We start from the raw sequence: 21,439 nt of genomic DNA on the forward strand, positions 1-21,439 counted from the left end.
TCTGAAGTGGATTTTCTAGTTACAAAATAGCAATTGGACAACTGCTAAATGCGTTTACATGCGATGTGTTTTGCTGGTCTTGAAAATAGTCATAAGATCCACTCCTCCCCATTCTTTGAGTTTTCCTACATGAAGACATTTAGGGCATGTCTACACCATGCCTTATCCCAGGATTGTCCCGGGATCATCTCTGTGCAACCACATGACGCACAGGGGATCCCAGGAGCAGGGAGGGACGGTTTTAGCCCAATTTTCCCCACGGTCTCAGGATTGTCCCGAGACCGTGGGTGGCTGTCCTGATTTCATCCTGGCTCCTCGTGAGTAAATGCAAAGAGGCAGGAACCAGGCATGGGGTACGGAGCTCTTAAGGCGCTCCATGCCCATTGAGGGTGGGGTGCAGGGAGCGGGAACAGGTTTCCCCCCTACCTTTGGTGGAGGAGCACCTGTGCGTTCCTCTCCTGGTTTGTTTGTTTTTTTTAAAAAATGGCAGCTGCACCGTCCTTCTGGGACACTGGGTGGCTGTCTGGACACCCAGGGAGTATTGCAGAAGCCGGTAAGTCTGTGATCCTCCTCCTACACCCTTGTGGTGTAGACAAGCCCTTATTGTGCAATCATCATTCCTTAGTCACAGTGTTTATGAGTTCTTTAGATGATGACATGATCCTCCAGTTTTGCTTCTGTTTTTTAAGAGCACTTCCACTGGGTACTTTAGAGCAAGGAAAATAGTGTATTATTTGTTAAAGTGAAAGAAAAAGTATTTCCCTACTTGTGTAACTGGGTAATTCTGCTCTAGCACTGTGCCATCTAGAGGTTATCTAGTGGAAAAGCAGGAAAAGAAACACTACCGTATTTCTTCGATTGTAAGAAATACAATTGTAAGACGCCATCGATTGTAAGACGCACACTAATTTCAGTACCACCAACAGGGAAAAAAACCCTAAGACACACCCGCGATTCTAAGACGCACCCCATTTTTAGAGATGTTTATATGGGGAAAAAAGTGTGTCTTAGAATTGAAGAAATAGGTTATTTGTATAGAGCTCAGATCTCAATTCTGTGATGAAACCAAAAGTAGATACAGTGATTTAACAGCCTCACGTAGAAAGGCTTTTAAAGAAAGACCTCACACCATATCTATATCTTTCAGGCATTGCTAATTTGCTGAGATTTTAACATCATGTGTCACTTCTTCCATTACTGTTCTTTACTCCCTTCTTCTCATATTTATTTATTTAGAGCCTCTGGGGTGATATCTCAGTATTTTCTATTATTCCAATTGCTGGGGAACATGAATGTGTGGGCCATATCCCGGGGAAAAGGAGGGTTCATCCCTCCCTGCTCCTGGGATCCCCTGTGCATCATGTGGATGCACAGGGATGATCCTGGGATGATCCCTGGGATATTGCCCCATCTAGACATGCCCTTGGATGAATACAAGAGAGAAAGATTGAACATGTATTCAAGTTGAATTCGTCTTCCTAAATTCTTCTAAAGTTAACTTTGAAGCAATTGTACATGGTGCTCAGCATGGATAAATTTATGTTGCTGTTTTCTGGACATGCTCTATACTGTGAACAAAGAAACCTCACATTTTCAGACTTCTTTTATCTCAAAATCCTTTGTGGGGATTGAATTCCCTCAAAATAAGTATAAAGCAGAACAAGGACAGAAGAGATGTCAAACATTTGAAGAAATAACTATCAAAGTCTGCTCTTAGTGGTGGGGTGGTGATAAGGGACCAAGAAAAGATTTAATTTTTCAGACCTTTTTTAAAACATGGGATTCCATTCTGAAATGAAGTTAAAAATACAGATGATAAGAAGAACAAGAAGATAATTAATTAAAGGGAAATCTGTCTTCTTTGGTGATGTTATAGTAGTCAGAGGCCTTAGCTAGACCTAAGGTTTATCCCAAGAACATCCCAGGATTGTCCCTTCCTGCTCCCAGGATATCCTGTGTGTCATTTACATGAACAGGGATGACCCTGGGTCGATCCCTGGATAAACCTTAGGTCTAGCTAAGGCCAGAGTTAGCATCTTAGAGTTGATACATCACTTATTTGGTGGAAGTTCAAAGCCTTCCATCAGAATTCACTCTTGGCTTTTCTCACTACTGTTGAGCTTAGGAATGAGGAAACAATGGCCTTTTCTTTGGGCTTCTGCACTTCTATTGGGTTTGAATGACGACTACCCTAGCTCTCTTTCTGAACTCTCCATCTCTCCAGATGGTCTTCCATTTCTCCAGCTTCAACTTGTTGGCAAGTACTTGACCATGCAGCTGAAATATGCACAAGAATTAAACTTTACTAATGGACACAACTATCTTTTAGTAGAAAGGGAAAAGATAAACCCAAAGGTAGAAAGACATCAATGGAACCATCATACTGTAACAACAAACCAGGAGATGAAACATTCAGGAAATCCCAAAGATCACCAGCTACCCTGAAACATATACAAACATATATTCAAACTTAAACACACCACACCACACACACACATTGAAGCTGTGACCCTATCCCCACTTACCTAGGAGAAGTTCCATCAAGCTCAGTGGACCACAGTAGATACCCATAGGATTGTCCTGTTGAGATATTAAAGTATTATTTACTTCTACATAGTTTTCATTAAAAAAACAACAACACTTGATATTTAGATAAAAGCAACAACAGTACTGTACATCCAGAATCACAAAAGATTGACCAATGACGCTTTTTTTGTTTCACATTTCTAACTTAAACAGAAAATTCCAATTATTTATTAATTAAAGAATTTCTAACCCACCTTTCAGAGTACATTGCCTTCTCAAGGCAGTTTGCAAATAAGATTTTAATTAAATGCATAAAATCTAAATCTATAATAATCGCAAGAAATCACCTGAGAGAGCGCCTTCTCTCTTACCAACCTGCCCGGTCACTGAGGTCATCCGAGGGCCTGCTCCTGGTGGTTCCACCTAGATCCATCCTCTGATTGGAATCCACCAGGGGAAGAGCCTTCAGCGTGGTGGCGCCCCTCCTATGGAATTCCCTGCCTCTGGAGGTCAGGCAGGCTCCGACCTTGTACTCCTTTTGGCGCCTCCTGAAAACATCTTTATTCCAAGAAGCCTTTCTTTAACATGCAGCCTTGGATTTCTGATTTTTGCTTCTTTTTAAATTTTGTTTTAACTGTTTTATTCTGTTTTTATTTTCATTTTACCTTGTACAACGCTCCGAAATTTTTCAATGGGGAGCGGTATATAAATATTATAAATAAATAAATAAATAATAAATAAATATTGCTTAACAAAATGTTCACATCCCTTCATCAAATATTACATCACTTAATAAAGTATTTCTCAAAACATAGTGTATTAGCCAAGTGAGGATTGAAATAATAAAAAAGTCTTCAGAATTCTTTTAAAGATCCATAATAAATGAATATCTATTTCCCATGAAATGGAGTTCCAAAGATGTGTGGCTACCTCCAAAAAGGTCAAACCTGGCACACACCAATCTGATAGCTCTTTCCACAGGCCGAAGAACAGGCTTTCAGATGTTATTTATTTATTAAAACTTATATATCGCGCTGTAATATCACTGGGATCTCAAGGCACAGGTGAAATCAGAACAATGTAAAAACCATAAATAATATACACAGTGAAAAACGTATTAAATTGTTAACAAATTAAAGCCAGTAGAAATTTTTTAAAGCGACACAAATAATTAAAAACAATTAAAACTATGTGCAACCATGGGTAATTCAGCTCTCAAAGGCCTTGATAATAAGCCATGTTTTAACTTGGTGCCGAAATGAAGCCAGTGTCAGTGCCAGTCGGGCCTCCAAGGGGAGGGTATTCCACAACCGATGTTAATCTTAATGCTTGGGCAGGCTCATGCAGGTGCAGGCAGTCTTTCAGATACTCTGGTCTCACACTGTTAGTGCTTTAAAGGTCAGTGGATTTAGTGGAATTCATACCCTGTGCAAAAACATATAACAGGTTGTCATTTGTGGTACCCTACAATAAGTATTCCATATATTTAATAGGGGTGTGCACGGACCCCCCGCTCCGCTTCACTTGCAGATCCGCCATTTTTCGGAGCGGGTCGCTCCGCCCCGCCCCCGCTCCGCCCACTTCCGCTCCGCTCCGCTCGGAGCTCCGGATCGGATCCGGAGCTCCGTTTTTGCCCCCCCATAGGCTTGCATTGAAAGCTAAAAAAGTAAACAACTTTTTTTCCGTTGAAGTTAGAAACCTCACGTTTGGCACCATGACACCTCATGGGCGTATACACACACACGCCAAGTTTCAAGGCAATCCCATCATCCCCTGATTTTTGGCGAATTTTTGAAAATCGGGCACCCCATTCACACCCCTTGGGATAGCTCCGTCAATTTGCATGTTACAAACCTCAAACTCGGCACCAGGGCAGCTTATCCATGTGTCCACATGCACGCCAAGTTGCAAGCAAATCCCATCATCCCCTGATTTTTGGCGCGGCTCTACCCTCTAACGCACCTCCCATAACCCTAATTCACACCCCTTTAGATAGCTCCGTCAATTTGCACGTTAGAAACCTCAAACTCAGCACCATGATAGCTTATCCACGTGTCCACATGCACGCCAAGTTTCAAGGCAATCCCATCATCCCCTGATTTTTGGGGAATTTATGAAAATCGGGCACCCCATTCACACCCCTTGGGATAGCTCCGTCAATTTGCATGTTAGAAACCTCAAACTCGGCACCAGGAGAGCTTATCCATGTGTCCACATGCACGCCAAGTTGCAAGCAAATCCCATCATCCCCTGATTTTTGGCATGGCTTAACTCACCCCAAATTGTCCCATTCTACAACTACGTCAATTTGCACGTTAGAAACCTCAAACTCAGCACCATGATAGCTTATCCACGTGTCCACATGCACGCCAAGTTTCAAGGCAATCCCATCATCCCCTGATTTTTGGGGAATTTATGAAAATCGGGCACCCCATTCACACCCCTTGGGATAGCTCCGTCAATTTGCATGTTAGAAACCTCAAACTCGGCACCAGGAGAGCTTATCCATGTGTCCACATGCACGCCAAGTTGCAAGCAAATCCCATCATCCCCTGATTTTTGGCGCGGCTTAAACTTTTTAACTCACCCCAAATCAAGTCCCATTCTACAACTACGTCAATTTGCACGTTAGAAACCTATCCTTTGGTCCCATGACAGCTTACCCATGTGTCCCCATGGACACCAAGTTTCAAGGCAATCCCATCATCCCCTGATGTTAGGGGAACTTTTGAAATTTGAACACTCCAGTATGTCAGGGATTTAAAGTTGCAATTGCAGACAGCTCAATGGGGCCAGTTCCAAGGCAATCCCAACATGCCACGAGATAACCCTAAATCTTCTGGCACATTTGAAAAAGGGATTATTGAATTTGATAAAGTCTAAGTGAGCGCAGGAAGGACTTCTCCCCTGAGTCAAAGCAAGACACATACACCATCGCTGCAAGGCGGGAAGGGGAGAATTATTATTATTATTATTATTTATTTATATAGCACCATCAATGGAAAGCAGGCAGGCAGCATGCATTGTAGTGCCGCAAGGATGGCTTGAGCACTAACGCATAGCAAACCAACCCATAAGTGGGCGCAAAGTGAGGCAAAGATGGCTGGTTGTTTCTTTCTAAGCCAGCAGTTACGCCTTGAGGGGCACAGAGGAGGACGATTGGGAGCAAACCAGGCACCAGGCGGGCAGAGAGGCAGGCAGAGTAGGCGAGGAGTCAGTCCTGGCAGATGCCCCACCACAGCAGCACCCCGGGGGAGGCGGGCAGGCAGGCAGGCAGGCTGCGGGCATTTCTGGGGGCACAAGGAAGTGATGGCTGGTTTCTAAGCCAGCATTGCAGTTAGTCACGCATTGCAAACGCAAACCATCCCAGCGAGTCGGTCACCGAGGAGGACAGGCTAGCAGAGGGGCAGGCAGAGTGACATGTCATAGATCTAGTATTGGGGAGGAGTCAGTCCCGGCAGATGCCCCAACACAGTAGCACCCTGGGTGGGCATTGGAAAACGCCATCTTGTGGGTCAATACTTCCCCCACCCCATGTCCTGCAGGGTTGCCTGCCTAACCCTTGTGGGGATGGGAGATGGAGAGCTTAGAGTGGCAGTGCCAGCAGCAGCCTTCGGCTTTCCCCTGGAACCAGTCGCCTTGCCCGCCTCTTTCCCCAGCAAGATCGCCTGGTGCTGCCTATGAAGATGCATCTTCATGCTGCTGGTTCCATAATGCCCTGTCGATGAACCCCTGCTTAGGCTGAGTTTGCAGTGGCGACAGACAGCAAAGCGGGGATCCGCTCCCAACTCAAAGTGGTCCCACACGATGCTTGTCTTTCGTTTCTGTGGTGACACCACCAATTGCCCGCCTGAGCTCTCTGGTGTTGCCACAGAAACAGGGGTGTGGGATGAGACTGGGGAGAGAGCCTCGGCCTGCTGCTGCTCCTCCTCAGCCCCCACATCCTGGAGGCCCACCGCCTCCTCCTCCTCCCCCCCCTCCACTGTGCTGAGGACCTCGTCTAGGTCCATCAGCGGGCTCGTGGGCTGAAAGGAGAATGAAGGAGTTGGGGATACTCCTCCTCCTCTAATGGCACTGCTGCCACGTGCCTCTTGCAAACGGGCACTTTTCCCATTCCCACCCTCAAAAAGAGAACGCCGGGCACAAGTTGCAGAAGAGAGTGGCTCTGCCTGCTGCTTGTCCTGCTTCTGTTTTGGAGCAGTCAGCCAAGGAGTTGCCCGTTTGAGTTTCACAGGAGGAGAGGAAGCCCTGCTGGCAGACTGAGCCTTGCTGCTTTCAGCACGCCTGCTTTCTCTTTTCATGATGACTAACAAAATATTAATACTACTAATACTATGTATAAGGTACTACTAAGAATATGTATAAGAAGAATATAATATGTTTAAATGTAGGGAAATGGGACAAGAACAATAAAATATACTACTACTAATATGTATGAGAATATACTACTAAGAATATCTACAAGAATATAATAATATGTTTTAGAATATTACTAATAAATGTAGGGAAATGGGACAAGAAATGGGACAACCACTACTATAAGAAGAACAAAATATGAATACTACTACTAATATGTATGAGAATGTATACTAATAGACTACTAAGACTATGTCAAAGAATATAATAATAATATGTTTAAGAATAGGGAAATGGTGTGCGTATGCTTTCCCCAAAATGCTCAATCTGTGGCTGCCTGTTGAACTTGACAAAAGCAGCCCACTCCGTCGAAGTTACACAGAGAAGAAAAAGAGAATCCAATTTTTTTGGTATATTTGGTATATAGAAGATAGAAGGAAACACAATCAGGATTTAAGAGAGGGGAGGGGGAAAAAGAACCAACCACTACTATAAGAAGAACAAAATATGAATACTAATATAATATGTATGAGAATATATACTAATGGACTATGTGAAAGAATATAATAAAATATGTTTAAGAATATAAATGTAGGGAAATGGGACAAAAAGTGTGTGTATGCTTTCAAAAGAAAGCTTTCACAAAAGCAGAACAGTCAGGCTTTAATACAGGGAAGGGGGGGGCAACCAACCCAACCACACACTCCAAAATTCAAAAATAAAGTTTATATTAAATCAAAGTAAGGGGAAAACACAGGGCAAACTAAGCTACAAGTCAGAAAGAAGCAAACAAACACACACACGCGCCAAACTAAACCTATATTAAATTAATCTATCTCCAAAGCAGGAGCACTAGCTAAGTAAGTGTTCCCTCCACGAACGCCAACCCACAAAGAGACACAAAACAGAAAGTTCTCAGGGTGGGTCTGCCTTAGTCCCCCCTCCAACGCTGGGATTGGAGGAGGATGCTTTCTGAGGAGATGAATTCTCATCAGGATTGGGAGTTGAATGTGCCTGTCATCGCTTCCAAAATAATAATAATAATAAAAAAAAAAAAACCCAAACCCCGATTTTTAAAAAAATATTGCACGTGAACCACAGCACGCAGAAAGTTGAGAGTGGTCTCAAAATGACCCCCATCCACGACTCTCTGTGCACAAGAATTTTCAGAACGATAGCTTAAACCCCCCCCCCAGTTATCCCCGATTCTTTCCCTCAATGCAATCCTATGGGCGAAAAGCCGAAACGCCGTTTGAGCCCTGCGGTTGACCCGATTTTTAAAAAAATATTGCACGTGAACCACAGCACGCAGAAAGTTGAGAGTGGTCTCAAAATGACCCCCATCCACGACTCTCTGTGCACAAGAATTTTCAGAACGATAGCTTAAACCCCCCCCCAGTTATCCCCGATTCTTTCCCTCAATGCAATCCTATGGGCGAAAAGCCGAAACGCAGTTTGAGCCCCGCGGTTGACCCGATTTTTAAAAAAATATTGCACGTGAACCACAGCACGCAGAGAGGTGAGAGTGGTCTCAAAATGACCCCCATCCACGACTCTCTGTGCACAAGAATTTCCAGAACGATAGCTTCAAAAACAACGTAGTTATGCGCGATTATTTGCCGCAATGCAATCCTATGGCGAAATGTTTTCAAGATGGCGACCGGAGCGCTCCGACTGAACTCGGAGCTCCGAAAAATGGTCGCTTCTCTTCGCCTTGCTTCTAGGGGGTCCGCGGTCCGCTCCTACTCCGCCTCTGGGTAAGGCGGAGCAGGCCAATCCGCTACTGCTTCTACGCTCCTAATCGGAGCGGAGCACATCCCTAATATTTAACCTAGCATCTATTTTTTATCATATGCAGGACTAATGAATGGATCACATTTTCATCGAGGGTTGGAATGACAGATGGGTTCTGAGCAAAGGAAAAGTGCTAGTAGGTAGCTCTCTGAGGCCCTGTTCAGAAGACACCTTAAATCACGGCTTTAACCATGGTGGTTAAGCCAGAGAGACAGGGTGTGTTCAGCAGACACCTTAAACCATGACTTTAACCATAGTGAATAAGGCTTTTTGCAACTGCTTGATTTCCCTTCCTCGCCTTTTTAGTTTTCGACTGTGTGCAGTGCATTTTCCCCTGAAAAAGATTGGTTAACTTGTCATCTGTAGCATGACTTATATGCAAAGTCAGGCTACATCATGAGAGTGAATGTAATTACACCAGTGGCACACTGTAATAACTAGGGATGTGCTCCGCTCCGATTAGGAGCGTAGAAGCAGTAGCGGATTGGCCTGCTCCGCCTTACCCAGAGGCGGAGTAGGAGCGGACCGCGGACCCCCTAGAAGCAAGGCGAAGAGAAGCGACCATTTTTCGGAGCTCCGAGTTCAGTCGGAGCGCTCCGGTCGCCATCTTGAAAACATTTCGCCATAGGATTGCATTGCGGCAAATAATCGCGCATAACTACGTTGTTTTTGAAGCTATCGTTCTGGAAATTCTTGTGCACAGAGAGTCGTGGATGGGGGTCATTTTGAGACCACTCTCACCTCTCTGCGTGCTGTGGTTCACGTGCAATATTTTTTTAAAAATCGGGTCAACCGCGGGGCTCAAACTGCGTTTCGGCTTTTCGCCCATAGGATTGCATTGAGGGAAAGAATCGGGGATAACTGGGGGGGGGTTTAAGCTATCGTTCTGAAAATTCTTGTGCACAGAGAGTCGTGGATGGGGGTCATTTTGAGACCACTCTCAACTTTCTGCGTGCTGTGGTTCACGTGCAATATTTTTTTAAAAATCGGGTCAACCGCAGGGCTCAAACGGCGTTTCGGCTTTTCGCCCATAGGATTGCATTGAGGGAAAGAATCGGGGATAACTGGGGGGGGGTTTAAGCTATCGTTCTGAAAATTCTTGTGCACAGAGAGTCGTGGATGGGGGTCATTTTGAGACCACTCTCAACTTTCTGCGTGCTGTGGTTCACGTGCAATATTTTTTTAAAAATCGGGGTTTGGGTTTTTTTTTTTTATTATTATTATTATTTTGGAAGCGATGACAGGCACATTCAACTCCCAATCCTGATGAGAATTCATCTCCTCAGAAAGCATCCTCCTCCAATCCCAGCGTTGGAGGGGGGACTAAGGCAGACCCACCCTGAGAACTTTCTGTTTTGTGTCTCTTTGTGGGTTGGCGTTCGTGGAGGGAACACTTACTTAGCTAGTGCTCCTGCTTTGGAGATAGATTAATTTAATATAGGTTTAGTTTGGCGCGTGTGTGTGTTTGTTTGCTTCTTTCTGACTTGTAGCTTAGTTTGCCCTGTGTTTTCCCCTTACTTTGATTTAATATAAACTTTATTTTTGAATTTTGGAGTGTGTGGTTGGGTTGGTTGCCCCCCCCTTCCCTGTATTAAAGCCTGACTGTTCTGCTTTTGTGAAAGCTTTCTTTTGAAAGCATACACACACTTTTTGTCCCATTTCCCTACATTTATATTCTTAAACATATTTTATTATATTCTTTCACATAGTCCATTAGTATATATTCTCATACATATTATATTAGTATTCATATTTTGTTCTTCTTATAGTAGTGGTTGGTTCTTTTTCCCCCTCCCCTCTCTTAAATCCTGATTGTGTTTCCTTCTATCTTCTATATACCAAATATACCAAAAAAATTGGATTCTCTTTTTCTTCTCTGTGTAACTTCGACGGAGTGGGCTGCTTTTGTCAAGTTCAACAGGCAGCCACAGATTGAGCATTTTGGGGAAAGCATACGCACACCATTTCCCTATTCTTAAACATATTATTATTATATTCTTTGACATAGTCTTAGTAGTCTATTAGTATACATTCTCATACATATTAGTAGTAGTATTCATATTTTGTTCTTCTTATAGTAGTGGTTGTCCCATTTCTTGTCCCATTTCCCTACATTTATTAGTAATATTCTAAAACATATTATTATATTCTTGTAGATATTCTTAGTAGTATATTCTCATACATATTAGTAGTAGTATATTTTATTGTTCTTGTCCCATTTCCCTACATTTAAACATATTATATTCTTCTTATACATATTCTTAGTAGTACCTTATACATAGTATTAGTAGTATTAATATTTTGTTAGTCATCATGAAAAGAGAAAGCAGGCGTGCTGAAAGCAGCAAGGCTCAGTCTGCCAGCAGGGCTTCCTCTCCTCCTGTGAAACTCAAACGGGCAACTCCTTGGCTGACTGCTCCAAAACAGAAGCAGGACAAGCAGCAGGCAGAGCCACTCTCTTCTGCAACTTGTGCCCGGCGTTCTCTTTTTGAGGGTGGGAATGGGAAAAGTGCCCGTTTGCAAGAGGCACGTGGCAGCAGTGCCATTAGAGGAGGAGGAGTATCCCCAACTCCTTCATTCTCCTTTCAGCCCACGAGCCCGCTGATGGACCTAGACGAGGTCCTCAGCACAGTGGAGGGGGGGGAGGAGGAGGAGGCGGTGGGCCTCCAGGATGTGGGGGCTGAGGAGGAGCAGCAGCAGGCCGAGGCTCTCTCCCCAGTCTCATCCCACACCCCTGTTTCTGTGGCAACACCAGAGAGCTCAGGCGGGCAATTGGTGGTGTCACCACAGAAACGAAAGACAAGCATCGTGTGGGACCACTTTGAGTTGGGAGCGGATCCCCGCTTTGCTGTCTGTCGCCACTGCAAACTCAGCCTAAGCAGGGGTTCATCGACAGGGCATTATGGAACCAGCAGCATGAAGATGCATCTTCATAGGCAGCACCAGGCGATCTTGCTGGGGAAAGAGGCGGGCAAGGCGACTGGTTCCAGGGGAAAGCCGAAGGCTGCTGCTGGCACTGCCACTCTAAGCTCTCCATCTCCCATCCCCACAAGGGTTAGGCAGGCAACCCTGCAGGACATGGGGTGGGGGAAGTATTGACCCACAAGATGGCGTTTTCCAATGCCCACCCAGGGTGCTACTGTGTTGGGGCATCTGCCGGGACTGACTCCTCCCCAATACTAGATCTATGACATGTCACTCTGCCTGCCCCTCTGCTAGCCTGTCCTCCTCGGTGACCGACTCGCTGGGATGGTTTGCGTTTGCAATGCGTGACTAACTGCAATGCTGGCTTAGAAACCAGCCATCACTTCCTTGTGCCCCCAGAAATGCCCGCAGCCTGCCTGCCTGCCTGCCCGCCTCCCCCGGGGTGCTGCTGTGGTGGGGCATCTGCCAGGACTGACTCCTCGCCTACTCTGCCTGCCTCTCTGCCCGCCTGGTGCCTGGTTTGCTCCCAATCGTCCTCCTCTGTGCCCCTCAAGGCGTAACTGCTGGCTTAGAAAGAAACAACCAGCCATCTTTGCCTCACTTTGCGCCCACTTATGGGTTGGTTTGCTATGCGTTAGTGCTCAAGCCATCCTTGCGGCACTACAATGCATGCTGCCTGCCTGCTTTCCATTGATGGTGCTATATAAATAAATAATAATAATAATAATAATTCTCCCCTTCCCGCCTTGCAGCGATGGTGTATGTGTCTTGCTTTGACTCAGGGGAGAAGTCCTTCCTGCGCTCACTTAGACTTTATCAAATTCAATAATCCCTTTTTCAAATGTGCCAGAAGATTTAGGGTTATCTCGTGGCATGTTGGGATTGCCTTGGAACTGGCCCCATTGAGCTGTCTGCAATTGCAACTTTAAATCCCTGACATACTGGAGTGTTCAAATTTCAAAAGTTCCCCTAACATCAGGGGATGATGGGATTGCCTTGAAACTTGGTGTCCATGGGGACACATGGGTAAGCTGTCATGGGACCAAAGGATAGGTTTCTAACGTGCAAATTGACGTAGTTGTAGAATGGGACTTGATTTGGGGTGAGTTAAAAAGTTTAAGCCGCGCCAAAAATCAGGGGATGATGGGATTTGCTTGCAACTTGGCGTGCATGTGGACACATGGATAAGCTCTCCTGGTGCCGAGTTTGAGGTTTCTAACATGCAAATTGACGGAGCTATCCCAAGGGGTGTGAATGGGGTGCCCGATTTTCATAAATTCCCCAAAAATCAGGGGATGATGGGATTGCCTTGAAACTTGGCGTGCATGTGGACACGTGGATAAGCTATCATGGTGCTGAGTTTGAGGTTTCTAACGTGCAAATTGACGTAGTTGTAGAATGGGACAATTTGGGGTGAGTTAAGCCATGCCAAAAATCAGGGGATGATGGGATTTGCTTGCAACTTGGCGTGCATGTGGACACATGGATAAGCTCTCCTGGTGCCGAGTTTGAGGTTTCTAACATGCAAATTGACGGAGCTATCCCAAGGGGTGTGAATGGGGTGCCCGATTTTCATAAATTCCCCAAAAATCAGGGGATGATGGGATTGCCTTGAAACTTGGCGTGCATGTGGACACGTGGATAAGCTATCATGGTGCTGAGTTTGAGGTTTCTAACGTGCAAATTGACGGAGCTATCTAAAGGGGTGTGAATTAGGGTTATGGGAGGTGCGTTAGAGGGTAGAGCCGCGCCAAAAATCAGGGGATGATGGGATTTGCTTGCAACTTGGCGTGCATGTGGACACATGGATAAGCTGCCCTGGTGCCGAGTTTGAGGTTTGTAACATGCAAATTGACGGAGCTATCCCAAGGGGTGTGAATGGGGTGCCCGATTTTCAAAAATTCGCCAAAAATCAGGGGATGATGGGATTGCCTTGAAACTTGGCGTGTGTGTGTATACGCCCATGAGGTGTCATGGTGCCAAACGTGAGGTTTCTAACTTCAACGGAAAAAAAGTTGTTTACTTTTTTAGCTTTCAATGCAAGCCTATGGGGGGGCAAAAACGGAGCTCCGGATCCGATCCGGAGCTCCGAGCGGAGCGGAGCGGAAGTGGGCGGAGCGGGGGCGGGGCGGAGCGACCCGCTCCGAAAAATGGCGGATCTGCAAGTGAAGCGGAGCGGGGGGTCCGTGCACACCCCTAGTAATAACACAGTTATCGTATGAGTGATCACAGTCAATTTCACAATGCTTCCTGATAACACCATTTTCTCTGTACCATAAAATGGAGTTTTGAAGTAACAAATTCATGCCTGCCAACAAACTGAGGTTAGGAGACTGGTATTTCAGTTCATACTTTACAATAGTTTACACTCTGCTTATTGCAACATATAACCAATTACCTTGTTATCAGGAAAGAAACACACAAAGAGAGAGAGACACAGACACAGTCACACACACAAACACACACACTAGTATATGCATACAGCTGTAATCAAGGAAGAAATTACTTTTGTAGCGGACGACAGGCCTGAAAATACACATGTGACATTCATGAGGCTTTTTGTCAGTTGCTTTTAATGCCTTGTCATTAAAAGTGAAAGTCACTTTTGGATTTTTTTCCTTAAAAAAACAACACCCATTCACTTGTGCGGACAGGAAGCTAATAAAAGAAAAACTAGCCAAGTCTATTGTCTTTTTCATAGGTTTGCTATTAAGCCTGATGTTAACTTAATTAGTTTGAATACAATGTATTGAACAGAAAGAGAAGAACAAGTTTGCCGTAGTCCCCAGACATGCTACTAAGGGGTAGTACCTTAAAGTTGATCAAACATAAGAAAAGATGTGCAAATAATTGAATTATTCCCCCCTACCCCGCCTCACATTTTTATTTTACTGTATTTTGTAATTGTGCTTTTAACATGTTGGTTGTTTTATTATGGTTTTAATTTTTGTGAACCGCCCAGAGAGCTTCGGCTATTGGGTGGTATAGAAATGTAATAAATAAATAAATAAATAAATAAATAAATGACTCCATTTAGAAGTTCAGTTTCTCTTCTATGCTGTAGTAGAAATGAGCAAATGTGTCAATGTTGATTTCACTCATATTCTCATTTTTCCAATGCTGAGTTTATTCCATCCTGATTCAGTATCCGATTGAATTTTTTTCCCTTTTTAGTCCAAGTGAGAATTTATACACATTTTTTAAAAATAAAACTGAATTTTTGTATGTAAGACCCACTCACCCCGGGAAATGTACCAGTATTGCAAATTTATGCATTTTCACCATTGGGTAGAGTTGTTCTGCTTGCATTTTTAAAAAGACATATGCATGTTTGTGTATATTTTACAAATGTACATTTTTGTAAAGTATGCATTTTTGTACATTTGTGGGGGGATAACTGCATCACAAACTTTGGAAAAGTATGGATTTTGTTGGCAAATGGCATATGATTTCATGCTTAGATTCAAGGGATGCAAATTTGATAAGTTCACTCTGAAGCGCAAACAGAATGAATTTCTCATCCAACCCTACTGTATAATATATGTGCAATATACTTTATTTTCTTTATTACAGGTGAAATCCTATTGATTACATCCTTGATGATTGTAAGGCCTTAGCTAGACCAGGCTATATCCTGGGCTGATATCTGGGATCGCCCATGTGCATCCTGATGACGCACAGGGGATCCCAGGCTCAGGGAGCAATCAACCCTCCCTGGCCCTGGGATATAGCCTACCCCTTTAAGCCCAATTTTTCCCACAGTCTCAGGCTGAGCCTGAGACCGCAAGCGTGTAGCCCATTCCATGGCTTTTCCCGGCTCTGTGCAATTACTTGCGTGTAGCCAGGAGAAGCTGCGCCCATCAAGGGCAGGGTGGGGGGAGCGAGAAAATCAAATTATTATTTTTTTAAAGAAAACCTTACCTGAGCGCACGAGCATTCGTGCGCATAGCCCTTTAAAATTGAAAAAAAAAGGTGGACACAACGGGTCTTTCCTTCAGTTCATCACATCTTATGTTTACACTAGGGCGATAGCCCGCAATAGTTTCATCGCGGGCTCTCCCCTCCTCCATCGTGGATTTTAAGGTAGGTCTAGCAAAGGCCTCTGTCTCCAAACCTGGAGACTTATGGTTATCCTACGTGGGGCAGGAAGAGCAGCGGAAACAATCTTTGATCCTCCCCCCACCCTGCAAAAAAGTAATAATAAAAAAATGAGCTTCTCAGACAGGCCAGTCCAAAATTTGAGGACCCATGTTTTCATCATTTTTAATTTACTCCTTCTATTTAGTCATCCCTTAATTTAATCCAACACTTCCCAATCTAACCTCACCCTTAGCTCAGTTCTTCTCCCACTAAGAATGGAGACAACAGCATTTCCCACTCTCTCTTCACAGCATCTTCTATCGCAGCCACCCACAAGCAGTAAGGAAGTGAGCGAAATCAAAGCAGCTTTCACATAAATAGTTGAGGGGAGGCCAGTTTTTCTTCTTGAAGGTCAGAAGTTAGGTGGTCAATTCTTTTCACTTCTGCATGCCAAATGCTCAAAAGACCTTTAGTATTTGTGTCTTTTTAAAATTGGACTTTTACTTTGTTCTAAACCTCTCATCTTACTCCCTTCATGTTCTTAGTCCACCTCTAGCAGAGCAGAGTGCTTTCCTTGACACTTTCCTTTTTAATGACATCTGGGAGTGTACTAAGAGTCTGTGGAACTCCAAAAACATGCCCCGCTGGATTCATGTAACCTGTCTTTGAACTAGATGATCATACCATGTAACCTCCAGTACAAGATAAACCTCACCTGAGAGCCAAAGTACATGTTACACGCAAACATGTTTATAAATCCCAAAATCTGTTTTGTTTACAGAAAATCAGCTTTATCAGACTTGCTGTCAAATCGCGTGGAAGCCATTCCCCCCACAGGGTTTCAGGTGCATGTTTGTGAGTGCAAACATGTGTCTACTGCTTATGTAGGGGCGGGAGGAATGATGACTTGGAGCAGAACAGCAACAGTTTAAACACTCTCTTCACACTGCTTCCCTTTCTGGTTTATATCAGAGCTAGAGGATCAGATTCAATTTCTAAGACGTTCTTGAAGATTAGCTGCTTTCCAGTGGTGGGTGGGGCCAAATGCAAAATGATGAAATCATAAATACAAGCATATTTTAGTTTAAAACTTTTACTGCCAGTAACTAAGCCTTAAAGGGGTCATTTCAACCATTTAGAATGGGGAAACAGCTGCAGAGAAGCTGGAAGACCACCAAATGATCAGCAGTCAGGAAAAAGGAGAAGGGGGCATGGCCATCTGGGAAACCAAGAGGCCTGGAATGGGACCACTGGAGGACTAGATTTGGCCCCTGGCCTGAGGTACCAAACCCCTGGTTTAAATTGTGCCAGTACAAAGGTGTTTTTTCCAAACACAAAGCAACTATTGGTATCTAAAAACATACATTTGTGTGTAATTGCGGGAATGGAAGGCGTAAATAACAAAATGAGACAAGAAGTTGGATTTAAATAGGGCCATATTTATTAACTTTCTGCAAAGGGAGATGGAGGCCTAGGCGGGCATCCTGTTTGTTGTTTATTCGTTCAGTCGTTTCTGACTCTTCATGACTTCATGGACCAGCCCACGCCAGAGCTTTCTGTCGGCTGTCGCCACCCCCAGCTTCCCCAAGGTCAAGTCTGTCACCTCCAGAATATCATCCATCCATCTTGCCCTTGGTCAGCCCCTCTTCCTTTTGCCTTCCACTTTCCCTAGCATCAGCCTCTTCTCCAGGGTATCCTGTCTTCTCATTATGTGGCCAAAGTACTTCAGTTTTGCCTTTAATACCATTCCCTCAAGTGAGCAGTCTGGCTTTATTTCCTGGAGTATGGACTGGTTTGATCTTCTTGCAGTCCACGGCACTCTCAGAATTTTCCTCCAACACCACAGTTCAAAAGCATCTATCTTCCTTCGCTCAGCCTTCCTTATGGTCCAGCTCTCACAGCCATAGGTTACTACGGAGAATACCATTGCTTTAACTATGCGGACCTTTGTTGTCAGTGTGGTGTCTCTGCTCTTAACTATTTTATCAAGATTTGTCATTGCTCTCCTCCCAAGAAGTAAACGTCTTCTGATTTCCTGGCTGCAGTCAGCGTCTGCAGTAATCTTTGCGCCCAGAAATACAAAGTCTGTCACTGCCTCCACGTTTTCTCCCTCTATTTGCCAGTTATCAATCAAGCTAGTTGCCATAATCTTGGTTTTTTTTTAGGTTTAACTGCAACCCGGCTTTTGCACTTTCTTCTTTCACCTTTGTCATAAGGCTCCTCAGCTCCTCCTCGCTTTCAGCCATCAAAGTGGTGTCATCTGCATATCTGAGGTTGTTAATGTTTCTTCCTGCAATTTTAACTCCAGCCTTGGATTTGTCAAGCCCAGCACGTCGCATGATGTGTTCTGCATACAAGTTAAATAGATAAGGTTAGAGTATACAACCCTGCCGTACTCCTTTCCCAATCTTAAACCAGTCCGTTGTTCCGTGGTCTGTTCTTACCGTTGCTACTTGTTCGTTATACAGATTCCTCAGGAGGCAGACAAGATGACTTGGTAACCTGGCCATAATTGGGATTGGGAGGTCCATCCATATCCTGATAGGTGATGCGTGTATGTCGCCACCCATCAGGATTCCCCTTTGGGGTAGGTAGGCCTTCTGGTGTCACCCCCCAGGTTGAAAATCTCTGAGTGAGTGAGTAAGCTTGGCCTCAGAAATAACCCTTATGCCATCATCTGATGCTGCAAGGCTCCAAGTGAGGGCCTCAGGTGTTACCAATCACCACAAGCGTGCCTAAGAATGCTCACCAACCCTATCCTTGCTCCTCGCACACCTGCCCCAATTAAATGTGACCAAATTCAACCAATTAGCCTACTTAATACTCCCCTGTTGTCTTACAGTGTGAAGTAGGTGAAAAAAACCCAATCGTAAATTGATTGGGATCAAAAAATTGATTGGGAGCAAAAAATTGGGAGAAAAGGGCAACTAGCAAGCCTACACTGTCTACAGGGAGGGAGGGAGGAAGCCCATAAATATGGAGCTACCAACCCCTCTCTTCCCCCAGTGGCACCATATGGAGGCTGCCAATGGCTAGCTGCCATGTGTCTCGCTTGCCCCCACCCACAACTGCCTCCCCACGCCCAGGCAAGCTGGGCATGGTTGTAAGGCCTTTTGGCTTTTAGGTGAAGTACTTGCTTCCTGATCCAGACTTGGATGTTTTAGCAGTTGGTTAGACTCCTGAAAACAAATTGCTGACTCATAGTTTATTAAACAGCCAGGTCTCGACCATAGTGACATATAGTCAAAATGCCTAGTTTTCATCATAGTCTTTAAAATAGGCAGATGGTTCCATTGTTCCATAAACAATGTCATCAATGAATCATATCGACATAGCAAGCATATGCAACAACTTGGTTCTCCACTCTTAGATAGTTTTCTCCCATGGAGTGTTCTTCAAAATTTGTGCCTCAGCATCATTCAAGGCATTTCTGTTCATGACAATTAGTTGAGAAAGTGTTGTTCAAAAAATAATAGATGTTATTACACTATTATTATTATTATTATTATTTATTTATTTATTTATTTATTTATATAGCACCATCAATGTACATGGTGTTGTACAGAGTAAAACAGTAAATAGCAAGACCCTGCCGCATAGGCTTACATTCTAATAAAATCGTAATAAAACAATTATTAGAATGTAAGCCTATGCGGCAGGGTCTTGCTATTTACTGTTTTACTCTGTACAGCACCATGTACATTGATGGTGCTATATAAATAAATAAATTAATAATAATAATAATAATAATAATAATAATAATAATGAGGGGGAGAGAATGCACCAAACAGGCACTGGGTAGGGTAAAACTAACAGTATAAAGTCAGAGCAAAATCAAGTTTTAAAAGTTTTAGGAAAAACAAAGGTTTTTAGCTGAGCTTTAAAAGCTGTGATTGAACTTGTAGTTCTCAAATGTTCTGGAAGAGCATTCCAGGCGTAAGGGGCAGCGGAAGAAAATGGACGAAGCCGAGCAAGGGAAGTAGAGACCCTTGGGCAGGTGAGAAACATGGCATCAGAGGAGCAAAGAGCACGAGCGGGGCAATAGTGTGAGATGAGAGAGGAGAGATAGGAAGGAGCTAGACAGTGAAAAGCTTTGTAGGTCAACAGGAGAAGTTTATATTGGATTCTGAAGTGAATTGGAAGCCAATGAAGAGATTTCAGCAGTGGAGTAACATGGTCAGAGCGGCGAGCCAAGAAGATGATCTTAGCAGTAGAGTGGTGAACAGAAACCAACGGACTGATGTGAGAAGAAGGAAGGCCAGTGAGAAGAAGGTTGCAGTAGTCCAACCGAGAAATAACCAATGCATGAACAAGAGTCTTGGCAGAAGAGACAGACAAAAATGATCGAATCCTGGCAATATTATACAGGAAAAAACGACAGGATTTAGCTACTGTCTCAATATGAGGAATAAAGGAGAGCGAGGAATCAAATATAAAATCAGCTGACATAAAATCATACAAATATCAATGAATGCAAAACTCAAAATCGACAGCAGGGTCAAAACTTCAAAGGAATTTTTATTGGAATAATATACATAATTGTCACTTGTTATCTGTCCCGTGACTTCAAGATGGAGAGAGGCTATATAGTTGCAATATTGCCCTGCTGTGGCCAAACCTATCATACATGACCGATGTACACAAAGAGTTCTTGCTTTCGTGTTCTACCCAATGCATTCAAACAGATGGAGCGGATCTGTGCACATAAAGGAATGAGTGCACAGATCTGCTGTTTCCTCTACCACCTTTCACCTATTATGCACACAGAGCATCACATGAGTAATTGGAAGCAGGGTTGCACGCCTAGCATGCCCCTGGCACACTGCTTGATGTTGCCTCTAGAACCATGTATTAGTGCGGTCATCTGCAAAGAAAATCTCTACACATGAGCAGCACCATGCCTGTGCAAAGTCCAAGATTGTGCCCCCTCCCCTATACTCATGCAATAGTCCCTTCACATTAGAAATGTGTAAAGGGGGCTTCTGAAATGCCTCTATGTACAGACCAGTGCGTCTAAGCTCTTAAGCCAGACTTATAAATAGTAGCAAACCTACGGCAAGTAATAATAGCACAACTATGACATGTGAGTGGGTATGGTTGATTTATCAGAATTGGGCCTTTCTTTCTTTTAAGCCCCCAAAGACTAACAGAGTCATGATGCAGATAAGTACATTATTTGTATCCAGAGCAGGATCTGTCCTACATCGACAGCTCCTTGGGCCAGGTCCCTCCTTCGCTGCCGGTGTCAAGTGACAACCTTCAGGGATTCTGACCGTCATGGAATTTGCTCTGTGGAGTGATGTAGGTTGGGTGGGGGCATGCCAGCTATGAAGTTTCCATTAGGATAAGCCCTTGAGTAATGTATTACTGTTTTACTCTGTACAGCACCATGTACATTGATGGTGCTATATAAATAAATAAATAAATAATAATAATAATTCTATGTACTATGATTCTATGATTCTTTGTGTATTGGCTGGCTAGTAAATTAGTAACTTTGGAACCAGGATATCTGAAAAGTCATCTATTCGAGTATGAACTTGCCCATCCTGTGAGATTATCTTTGGAGGCCTTGCTCTGAGTCCCCCACCCCAATACCTTTTGAGGTGGAGTAAGTGGCAAAAACAGACAGGGCCTTTTCAGCTGTGGAACTTAACTTTTGGAATGTCATTCCCATGGAACTGCACTTAGCACCACCCTTGCTTGCTTTCAGTGTCAACTTACAACTTTTCTGTTTCACTTCAGCATTTTCTTGATG

Source organism: Elgaria multicarinata, chromosome 6 (genome assembly GCF_023053635.1).
Source record: "Elgaria multicarinata webbii isolate HBS135686 ecotype San Diego chromosome 6, rElgMul1.1.pri, whole genome shotgun sequence".
Taxonomy (NCBI): domain Eukaryota; kingdom Metazoa; phylum Chordata; class Lepidosauria; order Squamata; family Anguidae; genus Elgaria; species Elgaria multicarinata.